This window comes from Canis lupus, chromosome 10, assembly GCF_003254725.2.
Source record: "Canis lupus dingo isolate Sandy chromosome 10, ASM325472v2, whole genome shotgun sequence".
Lineage (NCBI taxonomy): Eukaryota > Metazoa > Chordata > Mammalia > Carnivora > Canidae > Canis > Canis lupus.
The window spans coordinates 7,567,268-7,587,237 of NC_064252.1; the positions used below are offsets into that span (position 1 = coordinate 7,567,268).

Below are 19,970 nucleotides of genomic sequence, written 5' to 3' on the forward strand. Positions count from 1 at the left end.
AGACTCGTTAATGTTATGTTTTTAAACATTATTTGAAGTATCTCTGAATTTATATATAGGCCTTACATTCATTTAGGCACTGATTTTTTTTTCTTTCTTTTTTTTTTTTAATAAAGTTTTATTTATTTATGATAGTCTCACAGAGAGAGAGAGAGAGAGAGGCAGAGACACAGGCAGAGGGAGAAGCAGGCTCCATGCACTGGGAGCCCGATGTGGGATTCGATCCCGGGTCTCCAGGATCGCGCCCTGGGCCAAAGGCAGGCGCCAAACCGCTGCGCCACCCAGGGATCCCTGATTTTTTTTTTCTTAACGATTTTAGTGATCAAAAGGGAAAATGTGGGCTGAACTATAAAGTAGTAGATTCCCCCCAGCTGTATAATGTATGTCACCGAAAAAGGTTAACACGTGGAGTTAAAAAGCTGCTTCAAAATACTGACCTGTGCTTTGTGGCCATCAGGGCTCGCGGAAGCGAGTTCTGGCCAGGCTCAGCAGCTGTCCAGTTACTGAGGTGGGATAAAGTGAAGAGGCCCAGGCTGCAGATACTGGTGAACTGTGGGGGGGGCTTTGGTAGCTCTGGATGTGTGGGTGTTGGGGTGGTGAGAAAGGACACGGATGAGTCGTGGGTTTCTTTTTTTTTTTTTTTTTTTTAAGATTTTATTTATTCATTTGTGAGAGACACAGAGAGAGGCAGAGACACAGGCAGAGGGAGAAGCAGGCTCCATGCAGGGAGCCCAACGTGGGACTCGATCCCAGGACCCGAGGATCACACCCTGGGCCGAAGGCAGGTGCTAAACCCCTGAGCCACCCAGGGATCCCCCGAGTCCTGGGTTTCTTGGCTTGGGTGACTCAGGAGGTGATAGAGAAGGGAAGAAAGGGAATAGAGAAGAAAGGGAACAGAAGAAAACTCCGATCTGGGAGTGCGATGCGTTCAGTGTGCCGACTCCAGCGGCCAATGAATGAGCGAGGGGACCGGGTGTAGTGCTCTGAGCTGCCCGTGGGGCATCGGAGTTTGTTGTGAGGAGAGGAGAGGAGGAGGGCCCGATCTGGGGAGACGGCTGCGGCCTGTGCTGGAGGGGGGGGGACCAGGCGAGGGGCCACCCCGGCAGTGCCGGTAGGCCGCGCAGGGTGTGCCCCAGAGATAACCTTGAGCCGGGCTGGAGGGTTGGGCGGGCGGGGCAGTGCCTTCGGGGAGCCCAGGGACGGCCCGTCCTGAGCTGGGCCTTGGTCAGTAGGACGAGTGCAGCGTGCACAGAAGCCAGGCACTGAAGGGGAGCCAGGGGGCCCTGGGGGCGCCTCTCGGGTGGGGGACACGGGCTGCCTCGCTTCGGAGCCTCCGATGAGGGAGGCGGTGGCTCGCTGGCATCCTTTTTAGATGAGACCCTTGAGTAGAAGGAAAGTGGCTGGGGACTGGAGGACACGGGAGGTGGGGGTCCTTGAAGCAGTCGGCTGCCTCGGCAGCAGCGGAAGGGATGATGCTGTGATGCGTGGACCCAGGAGGACAGGGGACTGCTTGGAAAGGAGGTGGCTGGTGGGGGGGGAGGGTCAGGCTGGAATGATGTGGGACTCCCTGGGCCAACGGCAGGGGCTAAACCGCTGAGCCACCCAGGGATCCCCTTATTTTTTTTATTTTTTAAAAAGATTTTATTTATTCATTCATGAGAGAGAGAGAGAGGGAGAGAGAGGCAGAGACATGGGGACACAGGCAGAGGGAGGAGCAGGCTTGATACAGGTGGTGGTGACGAGCAGCTTGAGTCGAGGCAGGTGTGTGCAGAGAAGGCGGGGGCGCGGAGGCAGAGGCGGGGCGCACAGCTCCCCAGGGCCGGGTCGCGCCCAGGGTGGAGCAGGGGGAAGGGCTCCTGAGGGTGTGGTGCGAGGCAGGAGGGAGGCGGGCTCTAGAGGCCTTGCTTGCCGGCCCAGGACTCTGGACTTTCTTTTCTGGATAAGGAGGAAGCATTTAGGGAGAAGTAGTGAGGTGCGACCCACGATCCCGCCGATAGCTGCGGGCAGGGCCACCGTCTGGGGGGCTGTCATGGGGGGGGCCGTCGCGGTAACCCGGGGAAGGTCAGTAGGGCTTGATGGGCCAGTTGCAGTGGGAGGGCTCTGAGGGTCCCGACGGCGGCAGGTGGGTTGGCACCTGGTGGAGCAGGTGGGGAGGGAGGGGAGGGGGAAGGCCTGTGTGGGGCGGCGAGGCTGGGACTGCCCTCGTGGGACCGGGGGCCAGAGGCCAGGCCGGGCAGGTGGTGGGCAGCTCCGATCCAGGCACGTTCTCAGAACACTGGTGTAGCGTCCCGCTGGCAGCTAGAGTCCCGGCCGGAAGCTCAGGGTGGAGGTCTCTGCAAGAAACGGATTTGTTGACGGATTTGTTTTTTTTTTTTTTAAAGATTTTATTTATTTGAGACACAGACAGCTGCAGAGACACAGGCAGAGGAGGAGCAGGCTCCAGGCAGGGAGCCCGATGTGGGACTCGATCCCAGGTCTCCAGGATCAGGCCCTGGGCTGAAGGCAGGCACCAAACCGCTAAGCCACGCAGGGATCCCCTAAGAGACGGATTTGGAAGCATGAGATCATTGTCCTTGGATTGGAAGTGGTTGAGATTTATTTGAAGGAACAAGAGGAAGATAAATCTTGATGTGGATATAGACTGTAAAACGTCAACTTCTCAGGCCGTTTCAGTATATTATTCGCTTTCTTAGAATAAAATCTTTGACGACCACAATGTGGATGTGTTCCCCAAATAGCTCAAAATTAATGAACCAAAAGATGTCAGGAAATAAATTCAAGAAGGTTTTGATAGGAAAAACAATTTTTTAAAAAATATTTCATTCATTCATTCATTCATTCATTCATTCATTCATTCATTCATGAGAGACCCAGAGAGAAAGAGAGGCAGAGACACAGGCAGATGGAGCAGGCTCCATGCGGGGGACCCCGACGTGGGACTAGATCCCGGGACCCCAGGATCAGGCCCTGGGCTGAAGGCGGCGCTAAACTGCTGGGCCACCCAGGGATCCCTATAGAAATGTTTTAATCTATCTATCTATCTATCTATATATTTTTTTCTATTAGGTTGAAATCCCTTTGTTAATATATATATACATATATATATATTTTTTTATGAGAGATTTGAGAAAACTGGGGACTAGTTGTATTTTAAAAATATCTTTGAAGGGACGCCTAAGGGGCTCAGTGGTTGAGCATCTGCCTTCCAGTCATGGTTGTGATCCCGGGGTCCCGGCTGCATCAGGTTTCCCGCAGGGAGCCTGCTTCTCCCTCTGCCTATGTCTGCCTCTCTGTGTCTCTCATGAATAAATAAATGAAATCTTTAAAAAAAATCTTTGAAGATGAAATACACTGTCTTGAGTTGTGGTATCACCATGTTTTATTGCCCAGGTTTGGCAGCAGTGGATACCTAATAATTAGATATTCTAATGCAATGTCCAGAGATGGATTATATATATATATATATATTTTTTTTTTTTACTTATATGTATAAACAATATATTTATATATATATATATTTTAAGATTTTGCTGACAGAGCACAAGCAGGTGGAGTGGCAGACAGACGGAGAGGGAGAAGCAGGCTCCCTGCTGGGGAGAGAGACCCCAAGGTGGGACTCAATCCCAGGTCCTGGAATCGTGACCTGAGCTGAAGGCAGATGCTTAGCTGACTGAGCCACCCAGGTGTACCCCCAGAGATAGATTAAAAAAATAACAATAACATACTAAAGTGGTTTTCAGGAAATAGACTGATTATAGTTTGTATTTAGCTAAATACTGGTTTGCAGACCCTTACTTTGGATCTGCCATAAAATAGGCATTTTTCTGTTTGTCTTCCCAAAATGTAGAAGCAAGTAATATTGCTGATCTGTGGAAATGTTAACAACTAAACAGAAGTTAAGGGCAGCCCGGGTGGCGCAGCGGTTTAGCGCCGCCTTCAGCCCTGGGCATGATCCTGGAGCGCTGGGATCGAGTCCCACGTCGGGCTTCCGGCATGGAGCCTGCTTCTCCCTCTGCCTGTGTCTCTGCCTCTGTTTCTCAAATAAATAAATAAAATCTTAAAAAAATAAACAGAAGTTAAGTCTTTATTATTATTTTTAAGTTTTATTAATTTTTTAAGTTACATTTTTTTTTAAATTTTTATTTATTTATGATAGTCACACACACAGAGAGAGAGAGAGGCAGAGACATAGGCAGAGGGAGAAGCAGGCTCCATGCACCGGGAGCCCGACGTGGGATTCGATCCCGGGTCTCCAGGATCGTGCCCTGGGCCAAAGGCAGGCGCTAAACCGCTGCGCCACCCAGGGATCCCTTAAGTTACATTTTTATTTAATCTCTATACCCATCTTGAGGTGCAAAGTCATGACCTGGAAGTCAAGAGTCACTATCTCTTCCAACTGAGCCAGCCAGGCACCACCCACCCCCTTGGTCCCTCCCCCGTTTGGGGGGAAATCAGTCTTAGGATCCTTTGGAAGTTCCAGCAGTGTGGTGGGTGCTCTAGAATTTGTATAGACATGTGGGTGATTGAGGTTATTCTTACCCCCAGCCTCTAGACTCTTCTGAACTGTCTGTACTACTTTTTGATTTAATGCTATAGAAGAGAGAAATCCTGCTTTTATGGTATCAACAGGCATTTATTTTTTCATAGATTTTATTTTTTTTTAAAGATTGGATTTATTCATTTGAGAGAGACCGAGATAGTGACAGAGAGAGAGGAGTGGGAGGAGAGGGAGAGAAGCAGATTCCCTGCTGAGCAGGGAGCCAGACACTGGGTTTGATCCCAGGACCCCGGAATGGGATCCAGGCCCCGGGGATCGTGACCTGAGCCCAAGGCAGATGTTTAACTGAGACACCCAGGCGCCAGGGGAAGGGGCAGAGGGCCAGGGAGAGAAACCCAAGTGGCCTCCAGGCTGAGTACTCAGCCTGACACATATGCAGTGAATTGGTGACACAGTAATGATGTAAAAGCAGCATGAATATCTTTATAGCTGTCATCCAGCTTTATTTATTTTTTAGATTTTATTTGAGAATGAGTGGGCGGGTTTGCACCTGCACATGTATAGGGGGTGGGGCGGGGTGGGGGAGAGGAGAGAGAAAAGCCCAAGCAGGCTCTGCACTGAGTGCCCAGTTTGTCTGGAGGCTCAGTCTCCTCACATTGAGCTCGTGACTTGAGGGGAAACCAAGAGTGGGACACAACCCAACAGAGCCACCCAGGCGCCCCGAGCACCCAGCGTTAGAGAACACCTTGAAGACGGAGTTAAAGCCCCTGGGTCTTCCTGGCCCCATGTTCTCTCCCCTTTCTCTCTCCAGTTCTTTTCTTACCATTGCTGTCCGTGTCTTTAATACTTTGATTACTGGTGTCTATGTAAATATTAATCATCAGAGTTAGTGTTCCTTTGCTTTTTTTTTTTTTTTTTTGTGGCTGTGGTGTCATATTCCATGTTTTCTTCTGTGGCTCACTTCCATTGTTCAACTTTGTTTTTGAGATTCTTGCCACTCCAGTTCATTCTTTTGACTTGCTGAACACGATAGTGTGTCCATTTTTCTGTTGATGGACATTTAATTATTATTTCCTCCCATTTTTCTCTATTATAAATGACCTTGCAATACGTTACGTGTCTCCTTTCACGTGGGCGCGAGACTTTCTGTAGGTTATAATCCCAGGAGTGGACTTGCTTTAGTCATGGGGAAGGGAGTGTGTGTCTTCATGAGTTTGTTGGGTAGGTTCTTCGGTTCCGTCTTTGCATTGGGAAGCTCGAGGACTTAATTATTTCTTTTTAATTTGTATGTTAATATTTTCTTGAAACTGTCATGGACCTATGGAAATACGTGTTTTGAGGAAATTTTGCAATACAGAATAGGTAATATTTATTATGTGCTAATGATATCTAATGTTGGTGATTTGCATAAAGTTCCATTTAATTGGATACTGTGTGGGCAGCCCTGGTGGCCCAGCAGTTTAGAGCCTGCCTGCAGCCCAGGGACACCCGGGATCGAGTCCCGTGTCGGGCTCCCTGTGTGGAGCCTGCTTCTCCCTCTGCCTCTGTGTGTTTCTCATGAATAAATAAAATCTTAAAAAAAAAATGGATACTGTGTGATTGCATATATTCACCTAGGATTACAATGAAAGACTATAAAGAAATTCCTAAGCTGTATTTCTTTGGTTATCTGTGCTCACCTGAAGTGACATGGCGTGTGGCTTGGTGGGGCAAGAGAGACTTTGGATTAGATAATATTTTCTGTGGTGTTTAAATTTTCTTTTTTTTTTTTTATTTTATTTTATTTTTATTTTTTTTAATTTTTTATTTTTTATTTTTTGTGTTTAAATTTTCTATAATTTATTTGAAATTGTCTTTTTTTTTAAAGATTTATTTTTTTTTATTCATGATAGACAGAGAGAGGCAGAGACACAGGCAGAGGGAGAAGCAGGCTCCATGCAGGGAGCCCGACGCGGGACTCGATCCCGGGTCTCCAGGATCGTGCCCCGGGCCAAAGGCAGGCGCAAAACCGCTGAGCCACCCAGGGATCCCCTGCCCCCCCCCCCTTTTTTTTTTAAAGATTTTTATATATCCATTCATGAGAGACAGAGAGAGACAGAGACACAGGCAGAGGGAGAAGCAGGCCCCCTGCAGAGAGCCCCATGTGGGATTCCATCCTGGGTCTCCAGGATCACGCCCTGGGCTGCAGGCAGCGCCAAACCCACTGAGCCACCGGGGCTGCCCCTCTTTCTTTTCTTTTTTAAAGGCTTTATTTATTTAACATAGGGAACAAGTGTGGAGGGAGGCAGAGGGAGAGGGAGAAGCAGGCTCTCCACCGAGCAGGGGGCCCAGCAGGGGGCCCAGCAGGGGACCCAGCAGGGGACCCAGCAGGGGACTCAATCCCAGGACCCTGGAATCATGTCCCAAGCCAAAGGCAGACGCTCAACCCCTGAGCCACCCAGGTGTCCCTGAGATGGTCTTTTAAATTAAACAGTTTATATTGGGGCGCCTGGTGGCTCAGTCGGGTAAGCATCTACTTTCAGCTCAGTTCATGATCCTGGGGTCCTGGGATGGAGGGGCTCTGCGTCCTGCTCCCTGCTCAGTGGAGAGCCTGCTTCTCCTCTCCCTCTGTGTGTTCACACATACTCTCCATCTCGCTCTCTATCTCTCCCTCTCCCTCTCTCTCTCTCTCTCTCTCTCTCTCTTTGTAATAAATAAATACTAAAACATTTTTATTGAGGTATAATTGACATGTATTTGTTTCAGGTGTAGACCTAATGATGCAGTGTCTGTACATGTTACAAAATGATCATCAAATCACTTTACCTTGTTACAGAATGATTTTTCTTGACCTGAGAACCTAAGGGCTTAAGTACCTTGGCTGCTACTCTCTGAGCCACTTTCAAACATGTGCCACAGTGTTAGTGACTTCAGTGTCCAAGCTGTACTGCAAATCTCTTCTGTCCTCCTCCTATCTCTGATCAAGCAGAATGGAATGAATCCTGATGGGATCTTTTTGAAGTAACCTAGCACGCTCCCTTTGGGTGAAAGAGGGTTCTCTTTTCTTATCATAGTCTTCCTCAGGCTGCCTAGGTTTAGTTTGTGGTTTCCAGGAGACCTGTTGGACTGGCTTTAGGCTGATTCTAATCAGTTCTTTGATATTTCCGCCAAGACTTTTTTTTTTTTTTTTTTAAATAGAGGTACAGGGAAGGGTAGAGGCAGAGAGAGAGAATCCCAAGTGGGCTCCATGCCCAATGTGGAGCCCGACACGGGCTCAGTCTCATAACCCTGAGGTCATGACCTGAGCTGAAATCAGGAGTTGGACACTTAACCAACTAAGCTTCCCAGGCACTCCTTCCCCCACAACTATTTATTTATTTATTAAATTTTATTTATTTATTCATGAGAGAGAGAGAAAGAGAGAGAGAGACCCAGAGAGAGAGGCAGAGACATAGGCAGGGGGAGAAGCAGGCTTCCTGCAGGGAGCCTGATGTGGGACTGATCCCAGGACCCCAGGATCACGCCCTGAGCTGACAGCAGACGCTCAACCACTGAGCCACCCAGGCGTTTCCTTCCCCCCGCCCCCCACAACTTTTTAAAGAACTTCTATGCAGCTCTCTTTTCAGTCACATCCAAAAACCATTTGCTATTATGGTTTAGTGGTTTCTCCAAACCTTTATTTCCTTCTGGCAGGAATCAGAGAGCTACTTCTCATGAATCCTGTCATGACAAGACAAGACCTTGGCTACAAGTCCTGCAGTGAATCTTGTCATTGTTGACAGAGGCTTTGTGCAGGAATACAGAATGAAGGGTCTCCTTGCCATTGTATGAGGAGATGAGGGGTGAGCTTTGCGTTCCTGCGGATTTAATGTCGGTCACTGACTGATCATCTGAGGCTTCGTGGGCCTCTTACAGATTCTCCACTCTCCTGCTAGTTTATACTACAAACTTTAAAGCAGGTGATGGTCAAAATAGAGAACAAATGGGAAATCCTGTGGATGTGGGGTCCAACGAGTGCACAGTTGTCAAGACTGGGCTTGAGAAGTGATATATTTTTTTTAAATAAAATTTTTATGGATCCCTGGGTGGCGCAGCGGTTTAGCGCCTGCCTTTGGCCCAGGGCACGATCCTGGAGACCCGGGATCAAATCCCATGTTGGGTTCCCGGTGCATGGAACCTGCTTCTCCTTCTCCCTGTGTTTCTGCCTCTCTCTCTCTCTCTCTCTCTCTGTGTGACTATCATAAATAAATAAAAATTAAAAAAAAATCTTAAAAAAATAGAATATTTATTTATTTATTTATTCATATGAGAGAGAGAGAGGGAGAAGCAGGCTCCATGCAGGGAGCCCTACGTGGGACTCGATCCCGGGTCTCCAGGATCACACCCTGGGCTGAAGGCGGCCCGGCTGCCCGACACAAGGGGATTTAATGGGCAGGTAATGTGTTGTGAACAGCATTTCCTTCATCCTCTTTAGCCTCCTTTGATTCCCTGAAGTACATAGTGACTTTTAGTCCAATACTTGGAGCCATCAAATTGCAGTTATTTGTTGCAAATGATCTTTTCTCTACTGTATTAGGCTTCCTGTAAGCTGGTAAAATAAGCTCAGGTTGATAAATCACCTGCTTATATATTTATTTTTTAAATTTTTACTTGAAGTAGGTTCTGTGCCCAGCATGGGGCTTGACCTGACAGTGCTGAGATGAAGTCCCATGCTTTACCCAGTGGGGCAGGCAGGCACCCCTTACCTGGTTTCTTAAGTGGTTTGCTTTCTCCTCTGACCTAGCAATTCTACTTCTCAAAATTTATCCTTCAATTAAAAGAAAAAACAACAAAACCCACCAAAACCCATGGATATATGAAAAGATTTGTCATATAAAGGCTCATCAAGCATTTTTTTAAAAAGATTAAACAACTCTTATTTTTATTTATTTATTTTTTTAAATTTTTTTAAAATTTTTATTTATTTATGATAGTTACAGAGAGAAAGAGAGGCAGAGACACAGGCAGAGGGAGAAGCAGGCTCCATGCACCGGGAGCCCGATGTGGGATTCGATCCCGGGTCTCCAGGATCGCGCCCTGGGCCAAAGGCAGGCGCCAAACCGCTGCGCCACCCAGGGATCCCTAAACAACTCTTTTAAAAGATTTTATTTATTCATGAGAGAGACACAGAGAGAGGCAGAGACACAGGCAGAGGGAAAAGCAGGCTCCCTGCAGGGAACGGAACGAGGGACTGGATCCCTGGTCTCCAGGATTAGGCCCTGGCCTGAAGGCAGGTGCTAAACCGTTGAGCCACCCAGGATCCCCATGTGGGCAAGTTTCTTAATGGCTCTGATAATTGTAATCACAGCTTTCTTTAGGTCATTTTGAATGTGACCAAAGTTAATGAATGTAAAAAACAGACAGGGCCTCGTCCAAAATAACATTCACATATTATCTATTACATTTTTTTTTTTTTAAGATTTTATTTATTTATGAGAGACACAGGCAGAGGGAGCAGCAGGCTCCATGCAGGTAGCCGGATGTGGGACTCGATCCCAGGTCTCCAGGATCACACCCTTGGCTGAAGGTGGCACTAAACCACTGAGCCATCAGGGCTGCCCTATTACATGTTTTTTTATTTTAATAAAAATTTTATGGGGCACTTGGGTGGCTTGGTCAGTTAAGCATCTGCCTTCAACTCAGGCCATGATCCCAGGTCCTGGGATGGAGCCCCGCATCAGCCTCCCTGGTCAGGGGGGAGCCTGCTTCCCCCTGCTTGTACTCACTCTCTTGCTCTCTCTCTCTCAAATCCTTAAAAATCAACAAATAAAAATTTTATATATTTAAGATCTACAACATGACTAGGTATCCACAGTGTACGGATTATTACAGTCAGGCTAATTCTTATTTATTTATTTATTTATTTATTTATTTATTTATTTAACAGGCTAATTAACGTGTCATCTCACATTGACCTTTTTTTTTGTGGGATGAGAGCAACCGTGGTAACATGTTTCCTGTGTGCAGTAGAACATTAACTATAGTTATCCTGCCTGGACATTCTCTAGACTCCCTCATTCTACAGAATAGAAACTCTGTACCCTTTCACCAACAGACATTAGAGATTGTTAAAGTATTCAGTACACAGATACTACAAAACTTTTTAACCGGAAAAGATTTTAAAAACAGCATGTATAATTTAAATACAAGACTAGGGAAAATAAAAAAACCCCAAAAATTTTACCTCTTCGGATGATAGGTTAATCTCATTTGGCTTCTGTTTTTTTTTTTTTTTTTTTCCTCCTGTAATTGTCTTGTTTTTCTTTTGTAATAGAAAAAATTTGCATATGATTTTATTTTGGTGCCTGTGGGTAAAAATTACCCAGAGGTTCCTGGCAGTTTAGTCCTAAACAAGGACTATTTAATTTTTTCACTTTATCAGAGTTTCATTTGTTCCCCTTGATTGACTAATCATTTAAATGAAGTTAAGATTCATTGTGGCATGCAAACAGTTGTGTCCAAAATATGCTTTCACACAAAGGCAACTTCCTAAAGGTGTCCTTAAAATTGCATATAGTTTGTTAATCTTATTGTGGTATTTTGTTTTTCTTAACTGTAGTTTCCTGTTCTTTGGATTTTTTGCATGTCGACATTACTGAATATAAATATTTTGCTTTGCAGGGTCAGTAAGCCATAGAGAGTGGTGTTGATAATTCAAGGAAATAGCCTAAACCATCATCAGTTAAAATTGCCTACAAAGCCATGAGTACCTTGATAAGAGCTTTCTAAGGTAGAGAGCCAGGAATATTCTAAATTCCTGGTGCTCATGCTATTAAAACTGTTCTAGAAATGAAGGTGGGGAGAGCAAGAGTACAAGAGTGGGTCTGGAGGAGTGAGGGCCAGTGAACCACACTCGCAGTGCCTGCAGCTGGGAGCTTACGACTTCTCAGCAGTGCTGTGTGTTAGCAAACGTAGTCTTAAGGTCAGCTTAAATATAAATGGGTTTTCTTCTGAGTTGTAAGTAAGCCTGCCTCAGGTTTATATGCCAGCTTTATCCCAACGACCTCTGGTACACCTGGGCGTGCCCAGAGGATTTTATAGACCCAGGTATGATAAGTGTGGCCTAGACAGCTTGGGTATCCTGGAATCAGGTGGGGATTGTTTATGGCTTGCATGGTTTCAGAGAGCTTCTGAGTTTATTCTCCCCCTATCAGATGCCTGCTAGGCTGAGAACTTTTGAGGGCTGGGCTGAAAGAGATTGAAGGACATGGACAGATGATTCCTGCAAGCTGATAAAGTGATGAGTAGATACTGTACTGACCAGTAGGCACTGTATTCAGTGCTTTATTATGTTATCTCTGTTGATTAGCATCACAGCAACCCTGTGAGAATTGGCATTGTTACCCACTGTCCTTTACAGGACAGGACGTTACAGATGAAGTTATCCTTTCTGTACAAATATTTTCATTTTGAACGACACCCCGTGGCTTAGCGGTTGAGCGTCTGCCTTTGGCTCAGGGTGTGATCCCTGGGTCCTGAGATCGAGACCCGCTTTGGGGTGGAGCCTGCTTCTCCCTCTGCCTGTGTCTCTCCCTTTCTCCCTGTGTCTCTCATGAATAAGTAAATTAAAAAAATCTTAAATTTATTTTTATTTTTTATTTTTTTTAATTTATTAAAATTTTTTTTTTAATTTTTAAAGTTTTTGGGTGCTTTTAGGTATAGGTTTTATAAAGTAAAACTCTATACTAGCCTTCTAGCCTGCCTTCTCTTACCAAAAAAAGAAAAAAGAGAAGAAAAAAAACCCCACGTTGTTTCTGAGGTTAAGAATGGAGCTTGTTTTATCTTCAGACACAGAATCTTCATTTATGTATTTGAATTTTGAAATTTGAGGTATAACTAATATAAAGTAAAATGTGCAAATCTCCACAGCTTCATGAGGGTCTCTTTCTCTCCACCTTCCCCTACCAACTACCCCCCAGCTCAAAATACAGTACATTTCTGACACCCCAGAAGGTTCTTTTGTGTCCATTCCTTTTTTTAAATTTATTTATTTTTAAAAGTTTATGTGCTTCTGAAGCAAACACTTTCATGTCTATTCCTAATCAGTAATCCTTTCACCCCTTGGCTAGAACCACTATTCTGACTTCTGTTACTATGAGTTAACTTTGCTTCATCCCAAACTTTTTATATAAATGAAATAATTCAGTATTCTTTCTGCAGCTGCCGTCTTTTGCCCAGTGCTATGTCATGTGATCTATTATTCATCAAAAGTAAATGAGGCCTATATTTGTTTTATTCACAGGGTTGTTCTTTTTCTGGGGAGGGGGGGTCCTTCTAGGAGTATAAAACAGAGTAATTGGGAAATAGGTCCAGTTTTCAAGAGTGCTGTATGAGGTACCCAAAAAAAGAAATGCACTTGGCTGACCATGACACAGGAAGTGTGGAGGAAAGGGCCTGATGGTGTGCTGTGCTGTCCTGGTACCAGGCTCTGTATAGAAGGAGGAATGAGGCCTGTACTTTGAAAGGCAGCTGGACCTCAGACATGGGGGCACTAGAGGTTGGGCTAGGGGGTGGGGTCTGTGCTCCCAACGGATTCTTGTGTTTGATGCACACATGAGATATGTGGCAGGTGTAAACCTGGCCCCCAGTCCTGGACTAGGTCCTGGAGGTGCTTTCTTGATTCTGTGGCCACGAAGCCTTTGAGATATTTCCCTCTTCAGAAAGATGCATGGGGCAGTGGTAAGGACATTGCAGTAGAGCTGAAGGTCAGAAGGGTTGTGGCCAGCCACTGGCTGTGGCTGTGAGAGTGGACCAGGGCTCCTGGCTAGAGCTCTGGAGAAGTAGAGTTCACCAAGGGTGGGCGTCTGAATTGCTCCTAAAAGCTCTTGGAAGTGTACTGGGTGGGTCTGCCCAGGAGCTTTGATTGGTGGCTCTGGGGCCCAGGAGCCTCTTGGATTTTTAAAAATGCCTCCGTTGGGGATCCCTGGGTGGCTCAGTGGTTTAGCGCCTGCCTTTGGTCCAGGGCGCGATCCTGGAGTCCCGGGATCGAGTCCCACGTTGGGCTCCCGGCATGGAGCCTGCTTCTCCCTCCTCCTGTGTCTCTGCCTCCCTCTCTCTCTCTCTATGTCCAACATAAATAAATAAATAAATCTTTAAAAAAAAAAAAATGCCTCCGTTGATTCTAACGTACTTGTTCTCCCCCTGCTGTAGGTTGGAGTCAGTGAGGAAAGTGGGTCTTGTGACCTCTAGGACACACTCACATCCTACGGGCAGGAGAGTGAGAAGACAGGAAATTTTTTTTTTTTTAAAGATTTGTTTTTACTCATTCATGAGAGACAGAGAGGCAGAGACACAGGCAGAGGGAGAAGTAGGCTCCCTGCGGGGAACCCAGTGCAGGACTCGATCCCAGAACCCTGGAACCATGACCCTGAGCTAAAAGGCAGACAGACGCTCAACCACTGAACAAACCCATGTGCCCCAACGTGTTTTTTAAAATATTTTAAAGGTTTTAGTTTTTTTTTTAAGATTTTATTTATTTATTCATGATAGACATAGAGAGAGGAGCAGAGACACAGGCAGAGGGAGAAGCAGGCTCCATGCAGGGGGTCCGACGTGGGACTCGATCCCGGGACCCCAGGATCACGCCCAGGGCCAAAGGCAGGCGCTAAACCGCTGAGCCACCCAGGGATTCCCCCTAAAGGTTTTAGTTTTAAGTAACCTCTACACACCCAATGTGGGGCTCAAACTCACAACCCTGAGACCAAGAGTCACATGTGTCACCCCCTGTGCCAGCCCTGCGCCCCCAGACAGTCTTTTTGAATTACTGGAAGTGCTAAGGCAGCGGCTTGAAATGTACAGTAGACCAGTTGGTGATAACCGTGCTTTTCGGTGTATCAGCAATTTCCTTTGTGCAGAGGGATGGAGGAGGGTGGAATAGAAGCTACAAGGTAAAGAGCTGAGGTGCTAATCACAAATAAACGTGGTCATCTGAAGGTTTCTTGAGTAGTGTAGCTTTCTGAGAAGACGACATACGGAAATATGACCATATGTTTTGCTTTGTAGACCCAGATCTGTGACTCCTTCCAAGGCATTGTTTTTAAACCTTCTGTATTGTTCAGTGTACACTGTGGTACGGTGCTCGCTTCATGCCAGGCCTCAGGCTTTTTTTTTTTTTTTTAAAGATTTTATTTATTGATTCATGAGAGACGCAGAGAGAGGCAGAGACCCAGGCAGAGGGAGAAGCAGGGTCCCTGCGGGAGCCCAACGTGGGACTCGATCCGGGACCTCAGGATCCCTCCCTGGGCCAAAGGTAGATGCCCAACCGCTGAGCCACCCAGGGGCCCATGTTTTTGTTTTTAACACACTTTAGGACCAGGGCTTTATGGGCACTAAGTCTTTTGTAGAAGAAAGATGATTTTCCCAGCCAGCACTTGCACAGCCCCCAGACTTGGGGACTTCTTTTGACTTACGGAGGATTGTCTTTTGCTTCCTCTTAACTCCAGGAGAGTTTATGAATATGTGGTCACCTTATGTCAGGTTTACCACAGAAATCACATACTTATTGCTTCATGATTTCGTTACTTAGAAAGCTGATTGTTTCAGTATATAATTCTCAGCATAATTCTCCTTAAAGTCTCGGGATCGTCAGGAACCAATCAGCAGCATGTCTATGGAAGGATGTCTAAGGGTGATGACCATGGATTCCCAGCTCAGGTTTACCCTCAGGCATCACCAGGTTGGTAGCGGGCAGTTGTTAGTGGAGCTTCTCTAAGTCAAGAGCAAATTTATTTCGGAAAGTGGTGTTGTTATTGTTCACTGTCAGAATGCCAGTTCTCCCTCTGTTTTCTCCATTCTAAAACCCAATAAAATCAATTTAGCAGCAGTGGGAGGAGTAATTTCTAGCTTGGCACAATAATCTGGCCACTAGTCTGACTAATATATATTTTTAGTTTTATTTAGAGCTAGAGAGAGAGAGAGGGAGAAAATGCATGCACATGTGGGGGGAGAGGGAGAGAGAGGGTGAATCTCCAAGCAGACTCTGCTGAGCATGGAGCCTGATATAGGGCTCAATCCCACCGCCCTGAGATTATGATCCGAGTTGAAGCCATGAGTCGGATGCCCAACCGTCTCAGCCACCCGGGTGCCCCAAGATTTCAAAGTAATCTCAACACCCGGTGTGGGGCTTGAACCCACAACCCCAAGATCAAGAGTCACTGTGCTCTACTCACATAGCCAGCCTGGTGTTCCTGGAATGTAAGACTATTAGATAGAAACTCTGGAGTGGCATAATGGGAAGGAGTGGGGTCCACGTACTAATGGGGACAGGGTTTCTTTTTTTAAAAAATTATTATTCATGAGAGACACACACAGAGAGAGGCAGAGACACAGGCAGAGGGAGAAGCAGGCTCCGTGCAGGGAGCCCGATGTGGGACTCGATTCTAGGACCCCAGGATCAGGCCCTGGGCCAAAGGCAGACGCTCAACTGCTTAGCCACCCAGGCTGCCCCTGGGGACAGGGTTTCTTTCTGGGTCTGAGAATATTGTGAACTTAGATCTTGGGGGTGTTGGTACATATTGTGAGAATACTAAAACTACTGACTTGTATGCTTCACATGGGTGAATTTTATGGTGTGGGACTTTTTTTTTTTTTTAAAAAGATTTTATTTATTCATGAGAGACACAGAGAGAGAGAGAGAGACAGAGACATAGACATAGACATAGACGGAGGGAGAAGCAGGCTCCCTGCAGGGAGCCCTATGTGGGACTTGATCTCAGATCCCGGGATCACGACCTGAGCCAAACAAAGGCAGATGGTCAACCGCTGAGCCACCCAGGTGCCCCTGGTATGGGACTCTTATCTAAGTAACTCTAAGAAAGAGATCTTATTAATGAATTTTTAGTGCAAAGAAGAGTGCAGAATTGCTTGTGCTTTCCTGCTTTCCTTTTTCTATGCCCCAGACCTTCCAAAGTAGTTGAAATGAAAGATAAAGAACATTAAACACTCTTATCTACTGGTGGTGGGGAAATGCTGAATGGGGGTGAATTTGTGCAGTGAAAGCTGTTTACACAAGCCTGCGTCTGTAAGCCCGGTGATAAGAAAAATCAGGCTGAAGGCTCATTCAGGCAAGAAGTGATCAGAGAATCGGGCCTGTCTGCCCCATGGAAAATCTGGGATTTCCTGATACTGGTCCTTTTAATTTATGGACCATTCATTGCAGGCTGTCAACAAAGTAATTGTCTAAAGTAAAATTCTGACACTTGCCTCATTGTGGAGGAACCTTAGACATTAAGCTTAGTCAGAAGAAGACTGCGATTCCACTGACTTGCGCTGCCTCGAGTAGTCAGATTCCACGAGTAGTCAGATTCCACGTGGTAAAGTAGGATGGTGGTTGTCAGGCTGAGGGAGAGGAAGAGGGGGAGATAAGAAAACATTCTGGAGGTGGGTGTTGGTGATCACATTAAGTAGGGTTTACAACTGTGAACCGTGCTCAAGGCCACTGAACTTAAAAATGGGTAGCGTGTGGGACACCTGGCAGGTTCAGAGCGTGCGACCCTTGATCTCGGGGTCATGAGATTGAGCCCCACGTCGGGCTCCATACTCAGCGAGGTGTCTGCTTGAGATTCTCTTCTTTTCCTCTGCCCCTCCCACTCATGCTCTCTCTCTCTCTCAAATACATACATCTTGAAAGAATTTAAAAATGGGTAAAAGGTTAAATTCTATGTCATGTGTATTTGACCACACATAAAAGGAACTCAAGAGTACGATCACTTGAGGGGGTTCTGGGTGGCTCAGTTGGTTGTGCCTCCATCTTTTGATTTCTACTCTGGTTTTGATCTCAGGGTCCTGAGTTCAAGCCCAGTGTTGGGCTCCACGCTGGGGCATAGAGCTTACTTTTTTTTAATATTTATTTATTCATGAGAGACACAGAGAAAGGCAGAGACCCAGGCAGAGGGAGAAGCAGGCTTCCTGCAAGGAGCCTGACATGGGACTCGATCCCGGGACTCCAGGATCAGGAGCTGGGCTGAAGGCAGGTGCTTAACCACTGAGCCACTCGGGCGTCCCAAGAGCTTACTTTTTTTTTTTTTTTAAATTAATTAATTTATTTATGATAGTCACAGAGACAGAGAGAGAGAGGCAGAGACACAGGCAGAGGGAGAAGCAGGCTCCATGCACCGGGAGCCCGATGTGGGACTCGATCCCGGGTCTCCAGGATCGTGCCCTGGGCCAAAGGCAGGCGCCAAACCGCTGCGCCACCCAGGGATCCCCCCCCCCCTTTTTTTTTAAAGTAAATTCACTTTAGGAGCAGAGAGGGTGGGACATGGTGTCCAGGTTCCCTACCGGACTGGGCACCGGTTCCAGTGGCTCAGCCTCCGCTCCTGCCCTGAGTGTGTGTGAGGGACCAGCCAGATGCTCAGTGAGGCCTCCACCTGCTGTAATCTTGCTTTTGATCCTTCCACCTGTCATTTGTGGAGCGTCTCCCGTGTCCCCGAAATTGAGCTCTGCACTGGAGAAAGATGAAAGTGTGCTCCAAGGCATTGATAATCCTAAGGGAGCTTGGGAGAGATGCATTTGCTTTTTAAAAAGTGTCACGTTGCATAGTGCTCATCTGTGGTGCAAGTGTGGGTGGCACTATTTATTTAGGTAGTATTTGGGGGCTGACTGCGAAGTGTCTGGAAATCTAATTTAAAGTAGTAAAATCAATACATGGCTGAAATTTGATACCCACAGATGCACTCTTTAAAAAGACCGTGTCTATAAAAGAATAAGAGTTTGCAGCCTGAAAATTCTTAGGGGGGGTAAAAATCCTCTGGTGCCAGAAGAGCAATGAATTTTTTTGTGGGAGTCCCCAGGATGAGGACGAGGCGAGCTATCTGGTGGCTCCTATTCCTGAGGCAGCAGGAGGCAAACCCAGGCAGCTCCTTGAGGAACTGATGGGCCGGGCAGTGGAGGGCAGCGAAATGCCCACCTGAGGCAGCACATGCTTACAGAGGGTCCTGTAACCATGGGCAAGGTGGCATGTAACCACAGGAGCTTATTTCTCACAGTTCTAGAGTCTTGGAAGTCGGAGACCAGGGGCCTGGCAGATGGGGTGTCTGGGGGGGCGGGTGTTGCTTCTGGCTCACAGCTTGCTGTGTCCTCACTGGGTGGTTGGGGGCGAGGGAACTCTCTGGAGTCTCTTCTCTGAGGGTTCTATCCCTTTAGGCCCTATCACCTCCCAAAGGCCTCACCCCCTAATGCCATCTCCCTGGGGATTAGCACTTCAACGTACACATTTTGGGGAGGATGCGAACAACCCCGTCTGTAGCACAGAGCAAAATAGAATTATTTGAAAATTGATAAGAACAAATTATGGGAGGGAGGCATGAGGGGCCGATGGGTCAGCGACCATGAGCTTGGACAGTCTAGTTTCAAAACACATTTTTTATGCCGTTAATGTTTTTAGGGAGAGCTCATTCTCAGAGGCAGTCCATCTGTTAAATAAATTCTTCTCCCCAGGGAGGAGGAGGTGAGGGAGGTGGCAGAGAGGTGAAGCGAGGCAGGGGTGAGATATTTTTGGAACAGTTTGAAATACAAAGCAATTTCCTGATAAGATTAGTTCCTCCTAAATTAAACCCCAACTGGTGGTTGCTCTCTGAGTAATGAAGAAGTCAAAGCACAGTGGCCAAGCCTAGAGAGACCGGGTCCCTAGCTCTTGGGCTGAATGCCAAGGCTGTCCTAAGCCCCCGTGCAGTTCACTTTAGGATCCGGGAGGGATCGGTTTTTGTGGAGTACTTTATCCTGATTTGATCTGTTTGCGAATTTTATAATAAAAGTAAATGAGTCTGTTTCCCTGTCACTTTTCCAAGGGGTGGGGGGAGATGGGGGGTGTACCTTTTCAACATACAGCAAATCTTGCTTGTCTTTTAAAGATTTATTCAGTTATTTACTTGACGGAGACAGAGCACCAGCTGGTGGAGCTGCAGGCCAGGGGAGAGGAAGAAGCAGGCCCCCTGCTGAGCAAGGAGCCCAATATGGGGCTCGATCCCAGGACCCCGAGATCGTGACCGGAGCCGAAGGCAGATGCCTAACAGACTGAGCCACCCAGCGCCCCTTGTGTTTTTAATATAGCAAAATTTGAAAGAAAGTATAGATAAATCAAATGCTAAGGGTTAAGAATTATTAGCAATGTTTCTTTTTTAAATTTTTTAAATTTTTTAGTTTTTAAAATTAAAAAAAAATTTTTTTAAAATTTTTTTAAATTTATTTATGAGAGTCATACACACAGAGAGAGAGAGAGAGGCAGAGACATAGGCAGAGGGAGAAGCAGGCTCCATGCACCAGGAGCCTGACGGGGGACTCGATTCCGGGTCTCCAGGATCGCACCCTGGGCCAAAGGCAGGCGCTAAACCGCTGCGCCACCCAGGGATCCCCAGTTTTTAAAATTTTATTAGCAATGTTTCTGGAAGCAAATCCTGTCCTCCGCCCCAAGGGACACTAGAAAATAATTCCACGGGCAGCCCAGGTGGCTCAGCGG

At 46.6% G+C, this 19,970-nt stretch overlaps 1 protein-coding gene across 5 annotated transcripts in view; it reads left to right on the plus strand.

Annotated features, from left to right (window-relative positions):
• RASSF3 (Ras association domain family member 3) overlaps positions 1 to 19,970 on the plus strand; it is a 72,816-nt gene that overhangs the window by 19,718 nt on the left and 33,128 nt on the right. The gene's annotated exons all lie outside the window — the stretch shown is intronic.